The sequence below is a fragment of the Oxyura jamaicensis genome, chromosome 8 (genome assembly GCF_011077185.1).
Source record: "Oxyura jamaicensis isolate SHBP4307 breed ruddy duck chromosome 8, BPBGC_Ojam_1.0, whole genome shotgun sequence".
NCBI classification, from domain to species: Eukaryota; Metazoa; Chordata; class Aves; order Anseriformes; family Anatidae; genus Oxyura; species Oxyura jamaicensis.
Window position 1 is genome coordinate 4,886,132 of NC_048900.1, and position 27,392 is coordinate 4,913,523.

At 38.1% G+C, this 27,392-nt stretch overlaps 1 long non-coding RNA gene across 1 annotated transcript in view; it reads right to left on the reverse strand.

Moving 5' to 3' along the window:
• Positions 1 to 10,985: 10,985 nt before the first annotated feature.
• Positions 10,986 to 27,392, reverse strand: part of LOC118170569 — a 129,268-nt gene continuing 112,861 nt past the window's right edge. Inside the window, exon 8 of the long non-coding RNA XR_004752780.1 lies at positions 10,986 to 11,202. This is a non-coding gene — a long non-coding RNA (uncharacterized LOC118170569). The remainder of the gene's footprint in view (positions 11,203 to 27,392) is intronic.

The window sequence follows — 27,392 nt, forward strand, 5'->3', positions numbered from 1 at the left end:
TGATTACATTGGAACAATGAAAGAAACCCTGAAGAGCTGGCATTGGTCTTGGTGGCAACTGTGAGCTGAGGGGTGTCTCCAGCCCCTGCTGCTCCCCAAGCTCAATACTTCATTTGCTTGGAGAAGTGACAGGTCAGGAAACTTGCCTGGTCAGAGTCCACATCTCAGTCTCACATTACAGATTCAGAGAAGACAGTAATCTGGACAGACTCATAAATCACTCCCCTACTGCAAACAATTATTCTATTGACAATTCTGTATGAACAAAGAAATAATATTCCAAATTTCGCACGCAAAGTATGGTTCTTACCTTGGACAGCCTATTTGGTTTAGATTGCAAAAAGTTCCTTTTGGCACTCTTTGTAGAGCTGCTGCCTACCAATTGTCCTATTTGAGTCTCAGCTGTTGTAATTTGAAGGGCTGCATTTAGTAACCAGACTGGGGGATTCATTAATTGTTTATCTGCTCTAGAGCCTACCAGTTGGCAGACCTAAAGGCAGCACATTTCACAGCTCCTGCTTGATATTGTCCTATAAAATAAAACTATGGACATTCATAGCTCCAAGCAAGCTAATATGTTGCACACTGAATGAAAAGAAAACATTAGAATACTCCAGAAAAGATGAAATCTATCTGAATTACTTTTTCCATGGAGAAAATAAATACATATATTAGTCTTGCATGACAACTTTCTAGCTCAGGTTAAAAAAAAAAAAAAAAAAAAAAAAGACAAAAATGCATATAATACCACCAAAATATTGTTTCAACAAAGGATCTACAAGAGCAATAATTTTGAAAACAAGTTAATTATATGCTGACTCCTTCAAACTGCAGTTGGGGATGGAAAATGGTCATTAAACAAATTATTTTAAGTATACCCCTACTAAAGGCACACCAGCTGACTGCCCTATGACACCCAGAGCTAAATATTCCACAGGGTTAACAGATAGTGTCTCTGGAACTGAACAAAGAACCCAGCGTCAGGGAGCCATTCTCCTTTCCACCTTTGTTTGCTATTTAATTACAGATAGTTTTTCCCCTACTGTATTTTTTATGTTGCTGAAATAGAGCAGGAATTTATTTTCATCGATTTAAGTACAGGTTGCTTTTTAAAACCAAATGGTTCTTAAATACAAATGGTAACAAAAAGTAGAAGAATTGCACTTTCTAGGAAAAAGTAATAGTTAAAAATCGAAAATTAGGATTGGCAGCAATATATTGAAACTCTGGGCCAATGTTTTCCCACATATAAGATTACAGAGAACAAATAAATCAATTTTCTAAAATGTATAAAGTAGTAAAACTTAACCTGTCTTAAGCAGTTTGTAGCCATCTCAGAAACTAGGATATAAAACTTCAGAAGATCTGCAAAGGATTGCAAAAGAGTAATACATATCAAAACCAACATCACTGTAAAATATTTCATGATAGGAAGAGGCAAAATGATATTACAGTTGTATGATACTATAACTGTGTATGTGACAGCCTAAAACACTAATGGGATATTGCCTACTTAGAAATGTCCTAAAGGACATACAGAGAGAATGAATGCTCTGTTAATAATGAGAGATTTCAAAGATGATTTCTGGCAAAGCAAATTTAACATGGCCCAAAGCAGTAGAATTAACAAGAGCAATGGAAATAGCAGGGAAAAAAATACTAGATCTGCTCTTACAATGCAAATAGTCAAACTCACTTAAACAAAATGGGAAGCTAGGTGGAACGGATCTAAACAGATTATTTTCTTTAACATTATATATTAAAATGCTCCCATGATTTAAGTATCTCAAGATCAGATGCTTAGCAAACAAACAAACAAACAAGGGGGGGCAAAGACCAAAAGCAGTCACTATCTTTGTATCTTTGAAAAAGAGAGTCTACTAAAGAATACAGGGAAGATGTGGGCAATTGTCCTCTCTATCACAGCAAGCAATAAGACAGCAAAACGTTATACTGGCACGTCAGCTTATTTTAGCAGTTAACGTATATATCTTATATAATGTATATATCTTATATATCTACTTTTAGTAATTCAGCAACCAAGACAAAGTATTGGTTGCAAGAACAAGGCCTTATCTTAGTTAAATTAAGCTGTAGCTAATATGAAGTATTTCTGATCTTGGCTATATTATTCCGTTAAGACCTAGCAATTGACAGCCATTCTGGAGTACTCATCACTTCACACTTGGCTTTCTTTAAAGAAAGTTTGGAGACCTTAGAGGATATAACAACTAGTTGTTATAACTGAGACTAGAATCCAGAGTCAAATGACATGTGAGACATCTTATGCTCCAGGAGATACAAGGTATAAGAAACCAGACCAGGTAAAAGCAAGCATGTTTTCACTATCATCACCATTCAGGAACATCACATACCCTACAGGGCTTAACAAGCAATGTTAAGAATGCCTGAAGGAATTGTAAGCCATAGTGAAATTAACACGTCCTATGAATAGGCATTATGTGACCCTTAACATGTTAGCAAGTCAGACATCTTACAAGAATGCCAGAAAAATGAGATTAAAATAAAATAAAATAAAAACAACATAAAATGTGCTGCTACAAATACTTGCAACCAGTCTGCATCACTGTATTAGGCTGCCATATGGAATATTGTCTCAAGTTTTTCACAGACAGTGAAAATTTGTTAAAAGATACCCTGCATGCTGGAGTCCAAACTGACAACTGTTTTGTCATTTTGACCTATGATACTAAATCTCTGTCAATGCAGAGAACAGATTTCAAACACTGGAGGTAACAGGACTTTGTTCAACACCAAATGCATAATTCCATTGCTACTGGCAAAAACAAAGCTCAGCTAAAGGACATCAAATGAGCAGATTCATCCTTCAGATAAACAAAACCTGGTTCTTCAGATCTTGCTAAAACCATAGGCATGTTAGGCATGCTGCTCATGCTGTTAGTACAGGAGTTTCATCAACAGCATCAGCTCTTGAAGGATGATAACCGGCAGCTAGTTTCTAGTCCCACTCTTCAGTGGTCAGCCCTAACACTGCTTGAAGCCTTTATAACCCCCTGGACACTGGGACAGAGTAAATCTTGAGCAGTTTCAAGGATTACACCAGCCAGGGGGAGCACTCGGTATGGCAAAAGACAGGCAGGGCTGCCATTCTCAGGGACCTTGATAAAAAGAGCGATGCTCTGACAGGAATATCAGCAAGGGCAAACGCAAAGTCCCGCAACAAGGACTGGATAACTCCATGCAACAGGATAGTCTGGAAAAAGCTGGAGTAGAAAGCTATTTGCAGAAAAGGACCTGGGGGATTTGGCAGACTACAAATTGAACATGAGCTGGCAGCATGTCATTGTAGCAGGAAAGAGCAGCCACATACTAATATATATATATAAATATATATAAACATACGTATAAGCAGGACTGTAGGCAGGTGATCAAAGGAAGCAACTATTTACTTCTGATTAGCGCTCATGAATCTGCATCTGGAGAACTGCGCTCGGTTTTGGGCTCCTCACTACAAGGATGATGCTGTTATACAGGAATGAGCCCAGTAGAGGGCCATCAAGGTGATTAGGGGCTGGAACATCTGACACAGTGAGGACAAAGTGAGACAGCTGGGTTTGCTCAGCCTTAAGAATAGAACAGGGGTAGATTTCATTTTTGTCTTCAGCTAACCAATGAGAGGATGAAGAAAAGATGGAACCAGATTGATCATAGAAGTGCACAATACTAAAATGAGAAACAATGCACACAAGTTACAACAGAGGAAGTTTTGATTAGATATTATTTGGTTAGAAAGCATTTTCACATTGAGCACGATCACACACTGGACAGGTTGCTCCGAAAGGCAGTGCAGCTTCCATCCAGGAGATACCCAAAGCCTGGCTGGACACAGATTGGAGCTGCCTGCCTTGAGCAGGATGTTGGACTAGAGATGTCTGAAGGTCCCTTCCCACTTTCATGGTTCTGTGGCAATGGGTGAGGCACAGAGCTTTTCAGGAATGTGAGAAAAACTCCTCACACACTTCTCAACACCTGTTTGTGCATTTTTATGTAAGGAAAAATTAATTATGTGTGGTAACAGTTCATTGGAGATTTCTCCAGATCATGAAAGCAGACACTATGCCCATTCAGTTACAGGCAGAAAGACAATTACATTTGGTATAAAATTCCCTCCCTACCCTTCTGAAAGCCTTTTACCACTGTGACAGACTACAAATCACTTACGGAACTCTTCAAAACAAGGGCACACTGACCACAACCAGATGTGCTACAGTGCTGAGCCCAGCGACACAAGGATGTGCAAGTCTATAAAGCAGGCTCTTCAGCAGATGTCTGGGTCAATTGTCCCATCTAGAATCTGCCTCTGCGGAGTGCCCTAGTGAGTTCTGTGCTACTCATGAAACAAGCCAACCAGGTACAAGAGCACCCTTCTCAGAACAGGGTATCAGAGGATATTTTCTGTTCCTGCATGCGACAGTACGTACCACAGAGCTGACCTAAAGACTATAAATGGTAAGCAGTATTTTTAAATCTGTCTGATCTTACCAAAATCACTGGACCCTCTATTAAAGATAATTGAAATTCCTTGACAGTACAATGTGGAGGGAAAGACAATACAGTTTAGCAGCTATTTGTTTCACTGGGGTTTCCTCTAGATTGGGCTGATGCATCTTCCGCACATAACAATCTGTTCATAGCAAGCCATGGCTGTTACGGGGATTCATCTAAGTGACAGCGCTCTCTGCATGGAGCTTCCCTGCTTCTGTATGACTTTTGGAGCCTATTTTGACCGCCTGATTTCCAGGTTCTCTTTAAAGGGGAAGGAAAGATTCCTCATTACTAGATGGGACAAGATCAGGTGGAAGTATAGTAACCAAAGCCAATTTGGTTTATTATAGGGTCTCTGTTACCATAGGCTTTAGAAAGCAGGGGACCACTCGTTCCTCCATATGGAACAGTGTGTTTTGTGAACTCGTGACACTAAAAAACCCAGGTCACAAAGGGATGAAAACATAATGAGAAGTAAATTTTGAATTATAGCTTAATCTGTATAGCTTGGGCTTTAGGAATAAATGAAGGTTTACAGTTCAGTCACTTGTAGCCACATAGAATCATAGAATAGAATCATAGAATATTCTGAGTTGGAAGGGACCCTTAAGGATCATCAAGTCCAACTCTTGACACCGCACAGGCCTACCCAAAAGTTCAGACCATGTGACTAAGCACAGTCCAATCTCTTCTTAAATTCAGACAGGCTCGGTGCAGTGACAACTTCCCTGGGGAGCCTGTTCCAGTGTGCAACCACCCTCTCTGTGAAGAACCCCCTCCTGATGTCAAGCCTAAGTTTCCCCTGCCTCAGCTTAACCCCGTTTCCGCGGGTCCTGTCACTGGTGTTAATGGAGAAAAGGTCTCCTGTCTCTCGACACCCCCTTACGAGGAAGTTGTAGACTGTGATGAGGTCTCCTCTCAGCCTCCTCTTCTCCAGGCTGAACAGGCCCAGTGACCTCAGCCGTTCTTCGTGCGTCTTCCCCTCCAGGCCTATCACCATCTTCGTAGCCCTCCTCTGGACACTCTCCAACAGTTTCATGTCCTTTTTATACTGTGGTGCCCAGAACTGCACACAGTACTCGAGGTGAGGCCGCACCAGCGCAGAGTAGAGCGGGACAATCACCTCCCTTGACCTACTAGCGATGCCGTGCTTGATGCACCCCAGGACACGGTTGGCCCTCCTGGCTGCCAGGGCGCACTGCTGGCTCATATTCAACTTGCTGTCTACCACGACCCCCAGATCCCTCTCTTCTAGGCTGCTCTCCAGCGTCTCATCGCCCAGTCTGTACGTGCAGCCAGGGTTTCCCCGTCCCAGGTGCAGGACCCGGCACTTGCTCTTATTGAACTTCATACGGTTGGTGATCGCCCAGCTCTCCAACCTATCCAGATCTCTCTGCAAGGCCTTACCACCCTCATTCGAGTCCACGACTCCTCCAAGTTTGGTGTCATCAGCAAACTTGCTCAAAATACCTTCTATTCCTACATCCAGATCGTTTATAAAAATATTGAAAAGTACCGGCCCTAAAATGGAGCCTTGAGGGACCCCACTAGTGACCGCCCGCCAGCCTGACGCAGCCCCATTTACCATAACCCTTTGGGCCCTGCCCGTTAGCCAATTGCTCACCCATTGTATGATGTTTTTATTTAGCTGTATGGTGGACATTTTGTCCAGTAGGATCCTATGGGAGACCGTGTCAAAAGCCTTGCTGAAGTCCAAAAAAATCACATCAGCTGGTTTCCCTTGGTCCACCATACGGGTGATCTTATCATAAAAGGAAATCAAGTTAGTTAGGCAGGACCTACCCTTCACAAACCCATGCTGGCTGGGACCAATGACTGCTTTGTCCCCCAGGTGCACCTCAATAAGTCCGAGAACCAACTTCTCCATGATTTTACCAGGCACTGACGTGAGACTGACAGGCCTGTAATTGCAAGGGTCTTCTTTCTGACCCTTCTTGAAAATCGGCACAACATTTGCCAGCTTCCAGTCTACCGGGACCTCTCCAAATTCCCAGGATTGTTGAAAATAATTGAGGGAGGTTCCGCGAAGACGTCCGCCAGCTCTTTCAGCACCTGGGGATGAATCCCATCCGGACCCATGGACTTGTAGGGATCGAGGTGGAGTAGCAAATCCCGCACACGTTCAGGGTCAGTTGGGAGTCTGTCATCCCCACCGTCCCGGTCCTCCAGCTCGGGGCACCCTGGGTCCCAAAGCCCATCATCGGCAATGAAGACAGAGGCAAAGAAGGCGTTAAGCGTCTCTGCTTTGCCTATGTCATTGTCTGTGAGGAGACCTTCCCTATCAAGGAGCGGCCCTATGTATTCTTTAGTTCTCCTTTTTCCATTCACATATCTAAAAAAAACCTTTTTGTTTTCTCTCACAGACACAGCCAGCTTCAACTCTAGGCGTGCTTTGGCCACACATCTGGGCAGCTATCCAGATATACAGATGGAATTTGGATTCTGAAGCCCAAATCTTAAATTCTTATGTTATATGTAACATAAATGTTTTTTTCAAGCTAGTTCCTTATGACTCACCTGATTTTTAAGCTATACGATCTACAAATTATGTATTTGCATTAAATAGAGCAGACACTTTTTAACTGCTCTCCTTATACTGATTCCATAAAAACAATGATGCACAGTAAGAATTCTCTTTTAAGATATGATGATCTTGCTCCAGGCACTCAGAAGAGCACCTTAGACCATATCCAGCAGTCAACAGTTGTATTCCCTGAAATCCCCACTATTGATCTTAAATCTGTGGAAAGCAAGCTCTTTATCAATTCTGTCCCACAGTTCCTAATGCATTCCTATAGAGACTGATGCTTTCTGACTGTTCAGATCTGGACATACAGCAAGAAAAAAAAATCAACATTTCAGAAGCAGCCAAAATAATGTTTTGATAACATTTGTTCACTTAAATATTTTTCATTTATTCTTTTACTGTTTCTTCTATGCACAGCCATGTGTAATAAGCAATTACATTTATGAGATTGCATTATGTTGTGCTAGGATTTGTGCTATACGTAACCCAAGGCATTTATCACCAAAAAGTCAAATCAATTAAAATATGTGATGGCTGGAAGATAATAAGACCTAGTCATACAACTATTTGACATTTAAACTGTTATACTCGATTTTCAAGGTAATATGAAATATAATAGATTCTGTGCTTACCTTTTTTCTTTCCTCCTTTTAGGGCAAAACCCTAGAAAACCAATTGCGAAAAATATGACAGTGGTGAATTACATTCAACCAAGTCTAATCTGGAAGTGGCTAACTCACACTGGTTATGCAATGATTCTATGAGGTTTCCTTGAAAATGTGTCCTAATGTAATATGTTTCCTGTTTATTATATTAACCAACACTGCAATCACAATATCTATGCTGATTTTTGTAATCTGACAAATCTGGTGTGAAGTCAAAACAAGGAGAAGGAAGGTCAAAAAGAATTCACTTACATAAACTTGACATTTTAGTTCCTGATACTGAAATGGCACTAAAAATCCCAGCATTTTGCCTGAAAAATTGTTTGCACATTATCCCAGTAATTTGAAAAATACAAATTCTAAGTAAATTCTACTGCTCTAGAAATCAAGTAAGATAAACATCAAAAGGCTCTAAGGATTATTTGAATATTTCTGGATGTTTTCATAAGTCTGCCAGGAATAGTGCATTTCCACTATTATCTTCCTACCTTAGCAAAACAGAAATCAGTAGCTGGCCCATTTATATTTTTGGTAGATGGCATGCCCCCTCCTCCTTAACGGAGATTTTCCAGGAATACCATAGCCTTTTACACAACGAACAATGTAAAATACGTTTGTAATAGCCAAGGAACCCATCCTGACATTCAGCCAACAAGTATGTAAGGTCACGTCTACTAGTCACACAGGGCTCGAAAATGTTACTCACAGCATTCTTCCTAAGCAAACGTTATCTTTGCTTTGACTCAGCTTCAGAGCCCTATCCCGAGAAATATATATCAGGAATTTCAGCAGTCCTTGTTTTTAAAAACTGTGCAGATAATCCATGGAACTATGAGATTATATGGGATATAAGACACATGACAATACTGGGACAGCTGACCTGGAAGACGAAAACTTGCAACATCCAGTCTCACAAAGGAAAGGTTGACAAGATCAAAACACCCTGAACAGTCTGGGACGAGTGACATGGCAGCTCACTAACCTGGCACTGTCACAGCCACTGCTGACTAGAAACTATGCAATCTGGCCAACCTTCTTGCCAGATCTGGTTTCCATCAAATGTTTTGATGTAATCTCTGCAATCTTGAGAAATGTTTAGTTATCATAGAATCTTCATTTTCCAGGGAAAGGCCACATAATGGAAGTGAAATCTGCAAGTCCAGGAATGCAGAATAAGAAAAAAATAAATTCATTTTACCCTGCTTAGAATTCTCTGGTCACAAAAATGAACACAAGAAAGGGACAGAAGTACCACAGTGGATAGCTCAATTAAAATATTTCTCCACAGTATAAAGAAAATATAAAACTAGGAAACATTAGTAAGATCAAAGAATGAACAGAATATAGCATCAAAACTTCAGAACGTCTTTTAATACATCAGTGATTCAGGTAGCACCTGAAACACTGTTCTGGTCACTTTATATAAGAAAGGTTATTGCAAAACTTATGAGGTACAGAGAATAATCAAGGGTTTGGAAAGACTTTCATACAGCCATCAAGTACTTGAAATAATTTACTATAGAAAGTAAAGGAAAGGAAAGGAAGAATGTTAAATACCGAGTTTCAATGAGAACACAGATTGAATTCTGTCTTTCAGGCCTCACTAAAACCACTCATTAAATGAAATTAAACAGTGGTAAATTCTGGTAAAAGCTGGCCAATAGCAAATGAGTAAAGAGCAACCCAAGCGAATACCATCAGAAGTTTGTTATCTTTGTACTTCCATCCTCTTCAGATGGAAAGTTTTGAGACTCCTATGAGAGGCACCATTTGGATCTGGGCCTCAAATCTAAAATTAAATCTAATCTTAAACAAACAAGCAAGCAACAAAAAATCACTGACAACAGCCACTGGATAGAGGCATTTGGGAGTTAAAACTAAGTTTTCTAAAATCTCTAATGCTACTTCTTATTTGATTTATGCCATCCTTTAGTCTTTACATGAGCTGTGGTTTCCAAAAGCCTGATTCAATGAAAAATCCCAACCAACCAGTCAGGTAACAAAAATTGCTTGGTTTCTTGAATGCAAGGTAAATGGAAAAATTCACATGTAATCTTAAATACTCATCCAAATCCAATAAGTTATAAAAATAGAAAAGCTGATAAGAAACTAAACTGGCATTGGCCAGCCAGAGGAAGCCAAGGTTGAAAACTGACATCTACTACTAATAAAAAGTATAGTAAAAGCAGCCTTTTCAAAATTTCACTCTGAAAGTTTTCTATTTTACAGCTTACAGATTATAGAAGATGCTCCAAAGACCATTTAAACAATATTTTCACAGGAACTCACCATGTGTAAAAGCAGTAGAATAAGTAGTAAGATTTGTAAAATAACTTTGTGACTGGGGACGAAGTAAGTCTTGAACTCTGACCTTCCATTTATATACTGGAATTGTGGGTCATTGTTTCTGAAAAATTGTTCCTATCCATTGTGCTGAACATTTGATACTTTTAATTTGAGAGTTTATCCTTTATTTTTTTTAAAACTTACATTGGCATCTCATAACATGGCCACAGTCTCTACAACCAATATCATATTTTATTAAAAATATTTACAATATACTATGACCTCTCTTCCTTTTTCTGTGCTTGCACGTCTTTGGAAGCTGACGGCAGTTCAAAGAGGTTAACGAGTTAGTAACACACCTGTGTAATACCTTACACATGTAGGTAGCAATAGTCAGCACCTGCACGTGTTCAGTTATGGCTGTGGGCAGGTGACAGGGCTGTTGCCCACACACTAGACTGAGGTGCACCCAGCCAAACCAGACATGAGAAGATACTGGATGTGTCATGAGAAATCACTAGGCATGACAGATGAAAGGACGAGAAACTGACAAAACTTACAGATAGCACCATGGGGACAGCAGAATTTCTCTGGTGACTTTGGGGGAGTTATGTGTGAAATGGCCAAACTTCACAGTAACTGAAAGTGAGAGCTGGGTAACCTTAGGGGAGGTAAATCTGACAAGGTAAGGAGCACCATGTCAGTAATGCTATATGAGATCAAAATTAGCTAGATAATGGTATCAGAAGCACCAAAGTAGCAAACTAAGACTGTTGGGTAGGGGTAGGTTGTTTATTTTTGTGGAGACCAGGGCAAAGAAGGGGTGGGACAAAGACAGCAAAAAATGTGCCAAGAAACCGAAGTGATAACAAGGTATGCCAATTGATATTAATTCTGCCCAGGGGGTACCTGGTGCACCACAACAATAATGCAAACTGTTGTTGTGACTTTACCTTGTGGCCAGACCTGCTCCCATGGCCAGAAGAATCAGGAAGGGAGATGCTTTTCCTTTGTGGATGGGGAAACATCTGAGATGGAGCAGTTGAGCATCCAAGTATCATGGTACTGGTGTCCATTACAGGCCTGACAGCATCAGGGTCATCCATTTCCTGGCATGCCCAGCTCACTGGGATTTTCTGTAGAGAACTGATGATTTTTACCAAAAAAATGAAATACCTGTAAAACAAAAAATAGTGAATTATAACCAAAATACCTGTAAAATGAAAAAATAGTAAATTATATCCAAAATACTCTGATTCAGGTTAAAAAATAAAAATAAAAATCTGCTGTTGAACCCTGTAGTCTGTGCATATCATATTCTCCTTAAGCACAAATTCTCTTCTGAAGAGCAGTAACTATGGTAAATGAAGGAAAACACATCAGGGGAAATATTTCTCAGCTAGTGAACTCAGTCTACAGGTGAGGTGATAACAGAGACACAAAGCACAAATTGTCCCAGAAGGATACAGCACTGACATTTCCCAAACTTTTTTGTGCCTTTTTCCTAATGGATAGAGGGAAAGGGGAGACCAGAGACTGTTGGGGTGTAGGTGGGTGTGTGTGGAAAGAGTAAAACAGAACACCCATACCCATCACTGGAAATAAATCCCATTTATATGATGACCACTGAACCAGACAGAAGCTTCAAGCAATAAAGCAGCAGCCAATGCTATTTGTTACCTCCTTGCACTTACATGCAGCTCTTGGTAAAGGATTTGAGAAAATAAACCATCTAATAGCACTGCTGGTAGTGGCTGATGCTGCTACAACAGACAGCAGGGTGGGCTGGCCCTGGCTGGCTGCCAGGTGCTCACCCAGTCCCTCTCTCTCTCACCTTCCTCATCAGGACAAGGAGAAAATAAGGTGAAAAAGAAAATAAGGTGAAAAAGCTCGTGACTCAAAGACAGGGACATTACTCAACAACTACAATCATCTGCTGAGCAGACTCAACTTGGGAAAATTAATTTAATTTACTGCCAATGAACGTAGATTTGGATGGTGAGAAACAAAGATTAAACCAACAACTCCCCACCTCATTTCCCTGGGCTCAACTTCAGTCCATCATCTCCAGCTCCTCTACCTAGCCCTGCCTCTCCAGGCAACACAGGGAGGGTAGGGGATAGGGGGTTGTAACCGGTCCGTAACAGTTTCTCTCTTCCTCCTCACACTTTTTTCCCCTGCTCCCGTATGGGTTCTCCACAGGCCACAGCTCCTGTCAGGAGACCTTGCTCCTGCGTGGACTCTCCACAGGCTGTGGGGCAATCCCTCCTTCTCTGACCTTGGTGGTCACAGGGCTGTTTCTCACACTTCTTGCCTAAATCCTCACTGCCTGTCTTGCATTTTTTGCTCTTTTCCTTATACACGATTTCACAGAGGCACCCCGAGCTGGGTCGATGGGCTCAGCTGTGCTCTGTGGCGGGCCTGCTGTGGCAGGGCCGCTGTGGGACCTTCCGGGAGCAGCCGTGCCCCCACAGAGGCTGCCCCTGCGGCACCTGCTGCCAGCACCTCGACACCTACGCCCAATATGCATGGCTCTTTTCTTTTGCAGATACTGTGTGTCTGTGACACATAAATATAAAGAGGGATTTACACCGGAAGAGTAAAATCTGTTGGTTTTACAGTAAGCAATAAAACCCCCCTGACACTGGTCTGTCTGCTCCAATGCACATGGCCACAGAAGGATCAAGAGTGAAACGCTGTCACAGGGTTAAGTGAAGTCCTATTAGCATAAAAACTCCTTACCTCATAAACTGTCACACATTAAACTGTTTGCTCTTGAACTGCTTGGTAGTTACTGCCTTTAATATGAAGGATTTCTGATTTTGTTTCTAAGTAATGAACTACCAACTGCTACCACCACCCTGTCAGTCTCTTTTACATGACCGGCACTGCCCTCCTTGACACCATTCAATTAACCCATCATCAAAGTATGCAATCAGAGCAGACACACAGCAATGCACATTATAAATGGCTCTCATGTACGCTCACTCAGCTGTTGTAGAAGTAAGAGGCAGACCTCACGTACTAAGGGCTCACATAAGGACTTTATTTTTAATTCTTTTCCCTGTGCTTAAAACCCTCCTTGTAATAACATTCATTATGCCCTCTCAGCTCCAGCAATTCCTCTTCAATCAAAACAAGTGACCATAAGGAAAGCATATTACAGTTTTATACAACAGACAGCAGACACCTTTTGTTGCTATTGCTTGAAGGAAAGCCCTGAAAATGATCCGTCCGTTAACATGAATAAAAATTACTTTATGCACCCCTTTCTTACCATATAATGAGTGTTTACAAACCACTTTCTTCATATAGCACCATGCAGCTTACTCACAGATTTCTAAATATTAATGACATTGGATTTATCTACCGTGAGGGTACAATTTACAGTAATAAAACATTTGAACCTACTAATGATTTTGACATTCAATTTCTTTCTAACTTGTAACCGTGAAAGGAAAAACTCTGTTCTAGTTAGCTGTCTGTCAGCTCTACCAGTTAGCAAAATTATTTGCCAGGTACAGACAGTTCGAAGAGGAATCTGGACACAGTCCTAGCTGGCATTAAGGACATTTGTGGGTCCTTCTTCCTTGCTCCTGAAGAGTGACGTTAGTGATGAAACCCCTCAGGCACAACACCCTGTGTGTGTTTGGAGCTAAAAAAAAAAAAAAAAACCTATTGTTTAAGAGGGAGCATTAATAATCTAATTACAAAAAACATCCACACCCTGAAACTGGAGAAACATTAGCATGTTATTCCTATTGAAAAGACCATACCTTCTCTTTCACTCAAACACAACACCCACCCTGTGCAGCAGCAAATACTCTAGTATTTAGAAAGCTCCACTGACATCCAGACAACACAGAAACTAATTAATTACATTACTGATTTTTTTATTATTATTATTATATATTATGAATACTGTTCCATGTAACAGACTAAGACAAGCCTAATCTGCCACAAACTTTCTCATTTTTTCTATGCTACCATCTAAACAATAAGTTCATCATTCCCTACATTTAGAAAGTATTTAGACAGAACAACAGAGAGGACAAACAAATTTACAATGAATTCTAGGTGCACTAAATTCAAACGATGCTGATCTTTGACTCTGAAAAGCTACATGTTCTTCTAAAGATATCATCTACATTTAAATTTCTTAAATAACAGGATATAACCATTTCTTGTTCTTAATTTAACAATGTACATCTGCATTTTAAAAGTTAACTTATCCTACCAATCTTCTATGAAAGAAATCACTGTTCCTAACTGAATTTTACAGAAAGGGAAGTAAGGCAAAGAGGAAGAGAGAAGAGGTTCATGCACTATGATTGCATGGCTGATGGGAGCCCACCCTGACAACTATTATGTCAGATGATATCATAGTCAAAGAAAATTTATACAATTGCTCCTGAAATTGATATTCCATGATTTGGGTATAAATCTCTTTAAAAAAAAAAATAAAAAATAAAAAAATATCATAGAAAGCTTGATGGTTACACAAGAAATTTCTGAAAGTCACAGCTTCTCTTCATTCTTGTCCCTTCTATTTCAAAAAATTCAACACAATCAATGCTGAAAAATCTGTTCCCAAAGGGCATTATCAGTGTTGCAGAAGCATGTAGGCTGCTGAAATGATTTAGCCAAAAAACTCTCAGGAAGAGTCCCCAGAAGTCTTTTCCCAAAGGAATTAGGCTCAACAATAAAGTTTAAAAAATAAAAATACAGTCTCCCATGCACTCAGCTGAGACTTCACTAATTAATGCATCTTCCAGTGACCTGTAGGAGCCACTGCAGATAGGAATAGTGGAGGAGAGTTTCATTTACACAGCCCATCAATGTTTTAATGTATAACCCATGTCTAGACTTAAGAGCAATTTTGTATCATAGATAATCCTACATTTGAAACCACCATTGATTAGCTCAGAAGATTAAATTTATGCAACAACAAATCAAGATTCTTTTTTTTTCACTTCCATCTGTTTCCATGTGCATTATATAACTTAATTAGGTCAACTTCTAATACAATCAGTTTCATACACATACACAGTAAGACTGGTACATTTTATCTATCTCTACATATTATATTCAAAATTGAGAATGTTTACATTAGTAATACAGTAAATCTTAAATTTTTCTTAGCTAAGCTGGATTGTTTTGATGTGTTAGAATCCCAGGATTCTAAAGAGCTCATAATTTTTATTTCTGCATAATGTATAACTATCTATGTATTTATTCAAATGAGGAAATGTTAGTTTCTTCTCCATAATAATATAAATCAGATAATGTAATTGGCTATCATTCCTAATAATAGAGCTTAATTGTACCACTTAATTGTAGTACATGATTTTTTGTTCTAGCAAGGCTTTGCCCAATCTACAGAGTTTTTGCAACATAATTTCTATTAGATGATTACAGAAGATGTTCACAGATAGGAGCAGAAGTAATTGATGTTATATCTTAAGGATTTTCAAGGCTATAGAGCACCTAAAATAGACAAGAGAGATCATTAATTAACAAATTATTTTTGTATTTCCTATTATGGCTTCCAAAAAAATAAATCAGCTGATGTAAGTTTAGACATTTGATGGGAAGCTATCAGCATGGGGGGAGAAAAAAAAAAAAAAAAAGGCCAGGAAACAAATAACCTTGAAATAAAATGTATATTTCTTTTAAACAAACAAACAACAACAAAACCAACAACCAAGCACCATATAAGAATCACTAGAGAAAGAAAACAAAGATAGCCAAGGGCAAAGAAGTTTTGGACCAATAGAGCCTGACAGATGCACATAGCTAAAATGATTTTTATAATTCTCAAGAGAGAGCAGTGAGTGTTACTTCCCTCTGGAACTGTCAATGGACACGGTTTTAGTACTAATAATCTTACTTATACCAAAGAGGTTTTAAGCAGTTACATTTATCAATCCATTCTGTCCAGAAAATTTGTTATCTTAGATCAGATAGGATAGTTCTGACATCAGGAAAAATACACATTCATTTTCTGTCTGAAACACTTACTCTATGAAAACACTCAGTTTTAATCTCAGAATATCAATTAAACTTTTCTTTCAAATTGTAAAAGAACCATTTATTAAAAGAGAAAAAAGTTTGCTTTAGTGTAAGAGAGATGGTCATAGATTGTGGCAAAGGGTTTTCCTAAGAAATAGTCAAATAAGATAATTTTGTTAGAGGAGAAAAAAGCTTCTGGGTACACAGACATATAATGAGCAGAACTGATTTAATATTCTGATTTTTTTTTATTTTTTTTATTTTTAAGTAAAACATGGATGAAACTCTATCTAACCTGTAACACACTTCCAACAAACATATCTTTTTCTTTTGAGATATTTTAATTCTGTCAGGTCAACACTTCCTGGCAGAGAACAGTTCCATGTACTGGGAATTCCATGTGTCATTACGTCCTACATTCAATATAACATCGTTGTGTAAATTATTATAATGTATTTATAATCATGCCTCATGAGTGTCCTCTGATTAGTCTATAACTGTTTCCCAGGTGTAGCAAACAAGAACTTTCACCATATTACACAATTTGATGCAAGGAGGCTGAAAATAAAAGCCACATGCAGAGTTTTTACAAAGGCTTATCAAATAATATTGCTGATGATCCCTGTAATATTCCAGTTTAACGGAATCATAGTTTTTTACATATAAGCTCACAGAACATTAGGAAACTGACAACATGCAGTGCAATACAATCTAAGGCCCTATAACATCCCTACTTTCTGAACTGGTTTTGTATACCAAAAAGTCTATGCAAATGCCTAAACATATCTGGAAAACACACAAGTTTTACAGAACTCTCAAGGAGAATGTCAGGTCGTTAGGAACATTATTAATGTGGTAAGATGGACTCAGAAGTAATATGTTGATGTCACTATGATGAGGACATCCTGAGCGAGCCTGTAGGCAAAAAAGAATATGACTACCAAAATAACCTGAAACTATAGCTTTAGCTGTTTAAATGGATGATTTGCTTGAAAAACAAACAAACAAAAACCATAAAAGTGAATATATTAAACATTTTTCACCTAACTGCAGGTTAAATCATGGAAACAAAACAATAATTATTCAAACAGATATTATTCTAAACATTTTAGAGGGGAAAGAAATACCCAAGGCAACAAAATTGGATAAATTCCATGCAACAAAACCAGAGAGAACCCCAAAAGTAATCCCAGAACTTTGACTTGTTTTTTTTTTAGGGGCCCCGGAAAACATTAAGGTTGAAATCATAGCTCACAGTTGAAACAAACTTTGTATGTTATCCATAACATTTTCAAATCTTTGTTAATTAAATTGTTAGAAGAAAATACAAGAAATAACAAGAAATGCATACCAGTGCTGCAACATTACTTTTTAGATGTAGGACGCTGGAATCTTTAATCATATTACCCTGAAATCCTTGAAAACTTTACTAGTTCCTTGTATCAAGTGACCAACATGAGAAAATAAACCAAAGAAATGAATGCCAATTAACACTGTCTATAATGCAGAACAATCATTCATCTCAGCTGACATTAGCCAGAAATTCACATATTCACCAAAAATGGAACGAGTCCCCAGCTGCAGTAGGGAACCTATGGACACTGCTGGCATTCGCTTCCAGCATTTTAATTAGAAATTGGTGCCTTTACCATAAATATGTAGAAGCATCACACCAGAACCGAATTCCAGCTTAAAAATAAACACAATTTAGATATTAGCATTCATCCTCAAAGTTTAACTGCCCCACTTTTAATTTGCATCCAAATTCTCAAACACCTAGGAAAAGGTGAAGATATCTACAGTCGAAGTTACGATTTTCAATCCATTTCCATGTTGTTCCTAGGAAAAAATCTTCCAATGGCTTACATTTAAACTGCATTTTGCTCCTCAGCCTCATCTACTAGAACTGTGTTAACTAAAAGCAGCACAGAATTTGCTCCTTTGTCTTCTCTATAGACTGAATAGATGTAAATGTAATAAAATACTACCAAATCATTTTGAAGAGATCATTTTTTACAGCTTCAACATACAAATGTACTTATAGTCTATTACAGCATTAAAGATTAAAAAAATAAAAAATCTATATATACATAACAGCCGATATCACAAGTGTAAATTCATCCATAAAACACATTTTTTATCTTTGCATGGTATTTTATTTTCTATTCTTTAAGCATTTTCACGGTGACTGTAGATCATTGATAAAAATGAACATCAATTCACAAAAGCCAGGTTCTTAATGAAAGAAGGACTCCTGCTATTTCCCTAAATGACTGATAAATTTTTCGTATAGGTCTGCCGAGGTTTAAAAAGAAATACTAAAACATGTATTGCTACATGCAAAACTTACCCATCAGTGCTGAGATGTGGGATTAGCCTGCTCTGAAATTTAGGAAAGACACATTCTTCCTTTATAAAAATTAAAGAGTAACAGTTGTTAGAAGGTTTTAGACCACCTTTATATATATATACATATATATATAGATATTAATATTATTATATTTTATTTTATATTTAGACCACTTTTTTCAATTAAAAAAAAAAAAAAGTTTAAGATAATGGCTTGGATTGTAAACAATAGCTTGTTAAAAAGACTGAGTTGGTAAAACTCTGCTATTTTGTCACAGAATCTCATAGAATGGTGTGGTTTGGAAGAGACATTAAAAACCACCTAGCTCCACCACCTCCGTCATGGGCAGGGACACCTCCCACCAGACCAGGTTGCTCACAGCATCATATAGCCTGACCTTGAACACCTCCAGGGATGGGGCATCCACAGCTTCTCTGGGCAGCCCGTGCCAGTGCCTCACCACCTTCAGTGTAAAGAATTTATTCCTTATATCTAATCTAAATTTACCCTCTTTTAGTTTGAAGCCACTGCCCCTTGTCCTATTACAACATGCCCTAATTTATGAAGCATCACTAGCAGCAGTATGGCCAGAAGACTGCTTTCAGAAAGCTCAGCTTTTGGTTTCATCAGCCCTGTAATGCCTGGTGTCAGCTGTGATTATGACCCACTTAATGCACAATCCTCTTCCCCATATACACCCACTAGACTACCTGGCATGTATGTCAAATCACCTGATAAAATAATATAAAGCATCTGAGTTCACATTTCAATCTTCACATTTGACTGAAAATTTGATGAATACTTTAGTTATAACCTTGTAAATAGGATACTGGTGATACTATAGGTGATACAAAGTTTGGGAGATATGGGCATGCCATTGCTTGTCCTCATTCTAGACTCCTAACTTTTAGGTGGATAGCAGTAGGATTATCCTATTTTAAGTTTCACGTAATACAATTCCTCCTGTATTAGTAACATTTCTCCTTCCCAGGAAAGATGCTTTGAAGCGTTTTGCCTGACCCCATCTTCAGATCAATTCTGAAATTTTAAGATTGGGATTACCCTTATAACTTTCATTTGAAATGGAACTGTGCTATGGCAGATTTTACCCCAAAATAACTACAAGATCTCAAATTGCCTAAAATATTTAGCAAGATGCTGCTTAAGACTGAGTTAAAACTACATCCATCTGGTAACTGCCAAATTCTAATGCTTGAAATATGCCAGTGCATTAAACAGCTTGCAGAAAAATGCACTATATTTTCATTAAATATATACTTTTATTAAATATATATTTCCATTTCATTAGGAAAAAGACTAATAAAATATTTCAAAAGTTTTTCTAAATGAAGCATTTACAAAATATTGAAGAAATACAATCATAGAAAAAAAAAAAATACAGGATTGCTCCCTGTACTAACAGTACTAAACTGCCAAGGAACTATTTTTTCTCCTTCTTCCCCTCCTTCTTGCGGCTGGGGGAACCAAGCATACCTGAGGCAGGCATGCTCTTTGCTTCCTTGCTCTATAATCTGAGTGTGTGTGCACAAATGATAGAGCCACTAGAAACATGCTCTGTTTTGATATAACTGATGACAATATTTTCTGATCCATGCCATCACAGGGGCTGGGAGCATTTGTGCACAAATCTCCCCCTCTTGCAGAAGGCAAAGAGGATCGTACCTGCCACGTTAAGAAGGTGGAGGTTGAGAACAGATTTTAAAAGGGGAGAATGAATGAGGCTGTGAATACCTGCTCAACAATTTTCAGGACCAAATGGAGTATTTTAAAAACAGCATTTAGAATGAAGCGATGAGAATTTTTGTGTAATGATAAACAATGAACTCAAGAATCACAAGCCACCAGTAAGTGATTTTCTTTGGGCAACCTCACCATAGGGATTATTACTACCAGGCTAGCTAACGCAAGGCTGCAGTTAAAAATACCTGCTCTCTGGAGAGCCAGCAAAACTATTTTGACCCTTCTCCCTAGTTTGATGCAGTTTGTGTGGTTTTGTTGTTGTCTTATTTCCAGTCAAACCTCTAAATATCATTCACAATTTGCCACTTTTTTTCAGTCCATACCACCTGTACATATCTCTGCCACTTACATGTAGTGAGCTGTCTTCAGTATTGACAAACTAATGCTGTGGTGTATCAGTGCGACGCAAATGAACATCTATGAACAAAACCTTTGAATATTAAAACCATTATGTGTAAAAAAATCAAGTGTTCACCAGCACAGCATCCCAGAACCAAAGTCAGAGACAAATTTTAAGTCTGGATATTGGTATTTTGTGCTGTGCAGGTTATAATACAAAATTACATAAATCACCTGTATAAAAATTCCCTGTCTTGACATGGACTTATTGCAACAGTGTTCTGAGTAAGCTAGAAGCCTTGGCCTTTTCCTCATCTGCCAAGGTTGACACACGTCGCATGGGCATGCTGATGCTTTACTGTGGCATAGCTGACATCCCTGTGCTAGAGCACTGAAACTATGGACACGAACTGCACCAAAGGTGTAGACTGACTTCACGAGTGGGGAATCAAAACCAACTCCAAACAACTCTCCTCCTGTATCAGAGAGTAAGGATTTTGGCATTTTATTGGAAAGTTCACAAAGGGAGTTGCTAAGCAAGTTACTGTGTTGCATACAGTTTCCAACCTAATCAGACCGGCATAATGCAGAAGGAGGAGCATACTGTGCATTTCTTTAAAACCTCCCGTAGGCTACTGCTAATCATGCTAGACTACTGCTCATAACTTAAATTATTCATTGGGGAAGAATAAAAGTTTAATCAATAAAACCAGGGTCAAGTCACCCACACTACAGGTTCAGAAAAAGATGCCTTGGAAGTCAGCTGTAAAATATTATGTGTTTTGAATGAAACCTTAATATCTTCTCATGTTCCTGTATTCATTAATAATAATAAACCACGACCTCATCTGACCTTTGCCTTCACAGATTTGAAAGAGAGTTTATGAAAATCCTTAGCATTATTGGAGTTCTTTACCACTACTTCAGTAGTTAAGGTACGTTCAAGAATACTTAAGGTTACAAAGATAGCCCTTGATCTTCCTGCAGAGCTATTTGTAAAACATCTGCCTTACGAGAAAAGCTTCAAAAGAGAATAAAGTATGCATGAAGCTGATCCCCACTGTTGACTTTTTGTCTTCTGTATTGATGATACAATATATTGATGTACTTAGATGATACATCTCCGATTTGCAATATGTATTGATACGACATCCTTGCATCACTGACAGGGCCATAGGCGAGTGTTAAGTTATGCTGTGTTGCTGTAATTACAGTGCAGACTGGTCGCTCTCCAAGTCTGCAGGAAAAGCTGGCAGTTAAAGTCACTGCATACCGCAATCATAACTGCACTGACAGGCTGCTGTCAAGCAGGCAGGGGCAGTCTGGAGATAGATAGCAGAAATGCCAAATCTAAGACAAATGCTCTTGGAATATGTAATAAATCATATTAGCTGTCTGATGCTTCTCCTTGGTGTATTGATTGTGATTAAAATAAACTAATTAGAATTGTAATCATGATACACTGAAACAGGAAACGAAGATGTGAGCTATGCAACACGATTATGAAGTATTTTTTAAACAGTCAATCCAGACCTACTAACAAATTCCTGGAACTTAAACAGTCGGCACCAGGGTACAGAAGTGTCAAACAGCAGCACGGGTGCATAGCCCTCATCTGAGGGACTTTATGTAGATGCTGTATTAAAATCTCCACGTGGGCTGCAGTTTCTGGGAGCTACAGCAGCCATTTTGAGATGAAGAAAGCAGATTCCACCCACTGCCCTGCCAGATCGCCACTGCCAGGCCCCAGGCAGGAGGCATGGGCACAGTCATGCGCCCCACCACAACCCACAGGCCAGGAACCAAAGAAGGGTGGCCCATAACCAGCCACGCGTGCAGAGGTGCAGGGCAGTCCTCTGCAGCAGGGGGAACCTGCAGGAGTCACACGACAAGTCACACAACCTTACAACAGAGGTTTTGCTTCTCTTTCTATACTGGCCATATGTAGGTATGTACGCACAATCAAGTTAACCAGGATATAAAAAGCACCAAATCTGTAGTCAGATATACAGGAGCTTGTCCTTTCTTATAATAATAATAATAATAATAATTTAAATCTTACTGTTTTGTGGCTTCATATATCCACTACAACCTAAAACATTTAACACTTTTCCATGCCACTCTGTGCAGAAGGCAATGAAGAATAGACGTACTGAATCACTATACATAGTCAGCTAACCAAATATACTTGCACATACTGGGAATAGCATGGGAAATTTAGACATTCAGAACTCCTGAGATAACTCCTAAGAACTGCTAACCCTTTTGAATTTCTAGCACTCAGATATTTTCAGTCCCCTGACATGAATATTCAAGATACACAAAATACAAAGATGTCCCAGTGGTAGTTTGAACAGAACCAGAGAATAAGAAACAGGTGCTGTGCAGCAGCCATGAGAATTTTTGCATTTAAAAGAATTTGTATTTTGATGCGAACCAGCAACACAGTATTACATCTTCATCTTCTTTTCATGCCAATTTTACACTGACTTAACTCTATTAGCTTACCCCTTACTTTTAAATGGCTTACTTCAGATTCACATGAAAGTAGATGAGACAGAAATCAGTCCTTCCTGGGGTTGGTTCCTAATACATTGTTAATGCTGTCACCAACAGATTAGAATAAATATTTTATTATTTTATTTAACATGACACTTCATTTTATCTACTAAAGGTAGAATATGAAAAATATCACGATTAACACTCAGATTTGCCAAAATGTTTCAGCAGATCAGTAGTAAATTTAATCTGTGGTAACTGTACATGCAGGGAAATGGTAATATCAATGTTAATCCACTCACACAGTTCTAGTTATGCAATTGTACAAAAATTCATTTATGCAGATTTTTCTGCAATTGAAATTGCTTGTTTTTAAAAGGTCACAGAATTTCATCTCCCATCTCTCTAATTTAGCATCACTGCACCAAAGGCAACATGACTTTATGATTTCATATGCTTGGTCAAAATACTCTAACTCATCTGCCTTTGGGAAGAAAGATTCTACCTGCCATCCAGGTTTAGACACCCTGAAAAGATGCCGATTAGTTGAGTGGTTAATATTAATTGTCACTTATCTAGGTAGCTAAATTAGAACTAAGTGACTAAGTGAAGTCACCTGTATTTGAACTGCTTGGGCCCAATTTTAACTGCAGCATGAACTGCAACAGAATGGAAGATAGCTGCAACTAAAGAAACTGGTAATAGTGTGAAATTAAGATAGTAGCATTTCAAATAACGTGACTTAGGATTATATGTGAACTTTAGGAGTTTGATTTTGGCTCTTGAGACTGCATAACAAGAGGAAGGAGTATGAGTAATGGTACCTGATTAGAGCACAGAAAGTGCCTGACAACCTCAGAGAAAATAAAGGTGTTTCCTTTGTAAATGTGATTTAGCCCTCAGAACACTGGTACCTGTGCTAATCTTAATGTTTGTGATGGTTGGTGATAGTTCAACTGGAATGAGGAAGGTGTGTGGAAAGTCTGGTGAGGCTGATTAACTCCATGGAAAATGAGTCTATGTGAGATAAACGTGATTTTATCTATATTACAGTTGGCTCATTTAGTACCAAGATCATAAAATTAACTGCTCTGCATGTCATAGGATGCACCTCCTTAGAAATACTCTTCATGATTTTATAATGGCATAGCTAGACATAAAACACAAAAATCAGTTTGTTATGTATAGCCTATTAGAAACATGTAATTAATTTAAGACAGATGCATTGACCTTAATCTATTGGACACTGAATACAGGAAACTGTGATGAATTAAGAAGAAATGAGAAAAAAAAAAAAAAATGTATATTTGCCTATTTAAAAATTAAAGGTATGTTTTACTGGCATGCTTTCCTATTGTAATTGTAGTCTATATTTGTAAACAGAATCTAAGGTTGAGAAGTTGAGGTCAGTGAAGCTATGCTTGCTTTCACGTACCAAATAGGTCAAGATAAACACAAAGACAGAACTCCACAACTAATTAAAATTAAACTTAAACCTTCAAGCTCCAAGGTTTAGAGTTTGGGTTTGTTGTTTTCAGCCCCCACCCCCAAACATAAGAAAATTCCATAGATAAGCATTCAACTAATTATTTTCAATGAGCAGATCAAGTTTTGAGAAAACAAAACAAAACCTTCACAAGTCCAAAATCTTCCAATCTCTTTTGGAAACAGATACACCAAAATATAGAAGATACATTCTTTAATGTAACAATAATTTTGGCTTTCTTTAAGTCACATTATTTAATGGAAGCAGAAAGCTGAGAAACTTCCTAGCTTCTTTCCTTCCCTCTCTTTCCTTCATATGGGCATAACCTTTTCTGGCAGTAATGAGAATGACAACATTATGTGTTTCTAATAAAAGAAAGAATCTTTTTCAGATTGTACACCAGCTGCTGAGCAATTCTACAAAGTTTCATTTCAGAATGCATGTGCTTTCTTGAACACAGTCTGCAGTCTTTTTTGCATAAGTGTCCTTTAAACAGGACCAAACTGCAGTTTCAAAGAGTCATCAGTAAGATTTCTACCAACTCTAAGGCGTCTCCAGTTCCTTACTGAAGTGGACTAGAACCGAGGTATTAGAGTCTCATTAAATTCAATATGCTCAGTGTAATGTTTTCAGTTACAGTGTAACTTTACTTTTAAGCTTTATTAGTTAAATTGGAAGGAGAATATTTCTCATTTATGACTTACGGTGAGGAGAACAGTATTGCTTTGGAAAAACTTGTGTCAGGGAAGCTCAGCAATTCTGTTTGGAGACAGTCATTGCAAGAGGCAGAACTAGTATGCCAAAATCAAGACCAAACCAAAGAAACCACACCACCACCAAACAAACAAAAACAAAACAAAACAAAAATGTGTACACACAAACACAAAAGCAACATTAAGAAAACCTATGTCCTTAAAAGCACAAGTACCATATAAGTTAATTGTCTTTTAAAAAACAAAGTTCTTTGCAGATGGTTTATTCTTGAGCGTAGAAACAAAGATATCAGGTGTCAGATGTCAACTACAAATTGATATACATGTACAGCCAAAATAGTTTTCATTTCTCAATTCCTTATGATCTGTATTTCCATTTGTTGCATTTTAAACCCAGTGTGTCATTTTGTTTGTTTTGGTGTGTGTTAAGTGCTGATACTAACAAGGTGGAGGGTGAACGGATTTCTTCCCAACCCCATCAACCATTCTTTCTTGCTCTTTTCCCCCTTTTTAATTCTTCTGCTCTTTATTTCCCTCAATATTTAATAAGCTATTAGGATGAAATTTCAAATAAATTTCAAATAAATCAGTGATGTTACCCTCACCATTTTTTTCCTCATCACATAGAAAAGAGCTGTATTCAAAATAAGTAAAGACCATCAGTGCAGGAAAAAAATAAAAGACACCAGCTGGCAATACCATGCTCTAAGAAGGCTCTTAAGACTCAAGATTTTTTATTGCCAGCTACACATTCCAAATAAATGCAGGTATTGCCAGCTTCAGAATCACTATGAACCGTATCAGCTGGCTCCAGAAAAACTCTGCTTCAAAGACTGTAGGTAGGGAAGGAAGAGCAAACATTAAAGAAAACAACATTACAAACACCAGCATGGCAATGAGAAGTTTTCACTTTAAGGATCCTACTAGAGTATGTTTCAATACGTTGGAACTAAAAATCTATGTCATATGCATGAGCTCTCAAATCACATGTTCCAAAAACATGCACAGTACCCAGACCATATTTATTCAATCATCAGCATTTGCTTTGAAGAAAATACATAGCCATTGTGAGACGGCTTTCCTCACTGTAATTGTTAACTTCTGTAATATTATATAGAGAACATTCAACAAAGGAATCCTGGATCACAACAAAGACTTTCTCATCATCTCAGCAATTATTAGACTTCCTAGCAGAAAAACTGAGTCAATGATCATACATCAGATGGGCAAAATTCCATCCCTGCCTGTAACTCAGCTTCCTTCCTTCCTACAAAAATATGCACAGTGGGAAAATCTCAGCTGATGACATCCACAACCATTGCATTGGTAGGCTTTTTGTCTAGAGGTTTTCTACTATTCCTTGGTGTACAGGCTAGTGTTTACTGCAAATTTCTTTTGCAATAGAAAAATGAAAAGTTACAAGAGTATTTATCAAGAGAATGTACCAGGATCCAGGTAAATACTGGTGGAAATAAAATATATAGGGAAAACAACCATTTTAGTTGGTTAGTGGGCTAACTGTATCATTGAGATAGTAAATTGTAGAGGGTTATTTTCAATAAATTATTAATACACCTTCATAAAAGTCCATTCACAGCTAAAAAAAAAAATGCATCACAGAAGGTTGCTGACAAATGCTCTTTATGTATGCAATATTTCTATCTCATCGGTGTAGATTTTTTAACCTAATCTTTCTTTTAAAATATTTTAATGACCTTTCAGAAAAAGTATAGGACAGAATAGAGTTGGCATGTAGAAAATGGGCAAAGTGGGTTCAACTTATGGGAAAATAATTAGAATATATGTGACACTTGGGTCATCTTCAGTAAATCTCCAAGGCCTTATAATAATGATAGCTTGCAAGTATAGGTAATTGCAGGTGTAAATTTGCATCAGCAATGATATGTATGCATGATTTATGGTATTTAAGTGTCATGCAGTTTGTGTGTAAATGACAGAAACTGTATTCAGAAATAGTTACAGATGCAAGATGATGAAAATGACAAGCATAAAGATAAGCTTGTGTTTGTGAAGAAGTGGCATTTGTTGGCAGCAATACTTCACTTGAAAAAACTTGCTGTGTATAATAGATAATGCAGAAGAATACTGAATGCTAAGTAAGCTTAATCATTAAAGTAACTAAATATTATACCCAAATATTCAATGTGGTGCACTTAAAAAAAAAAAAAAAAAAAAAAAAAAAAAA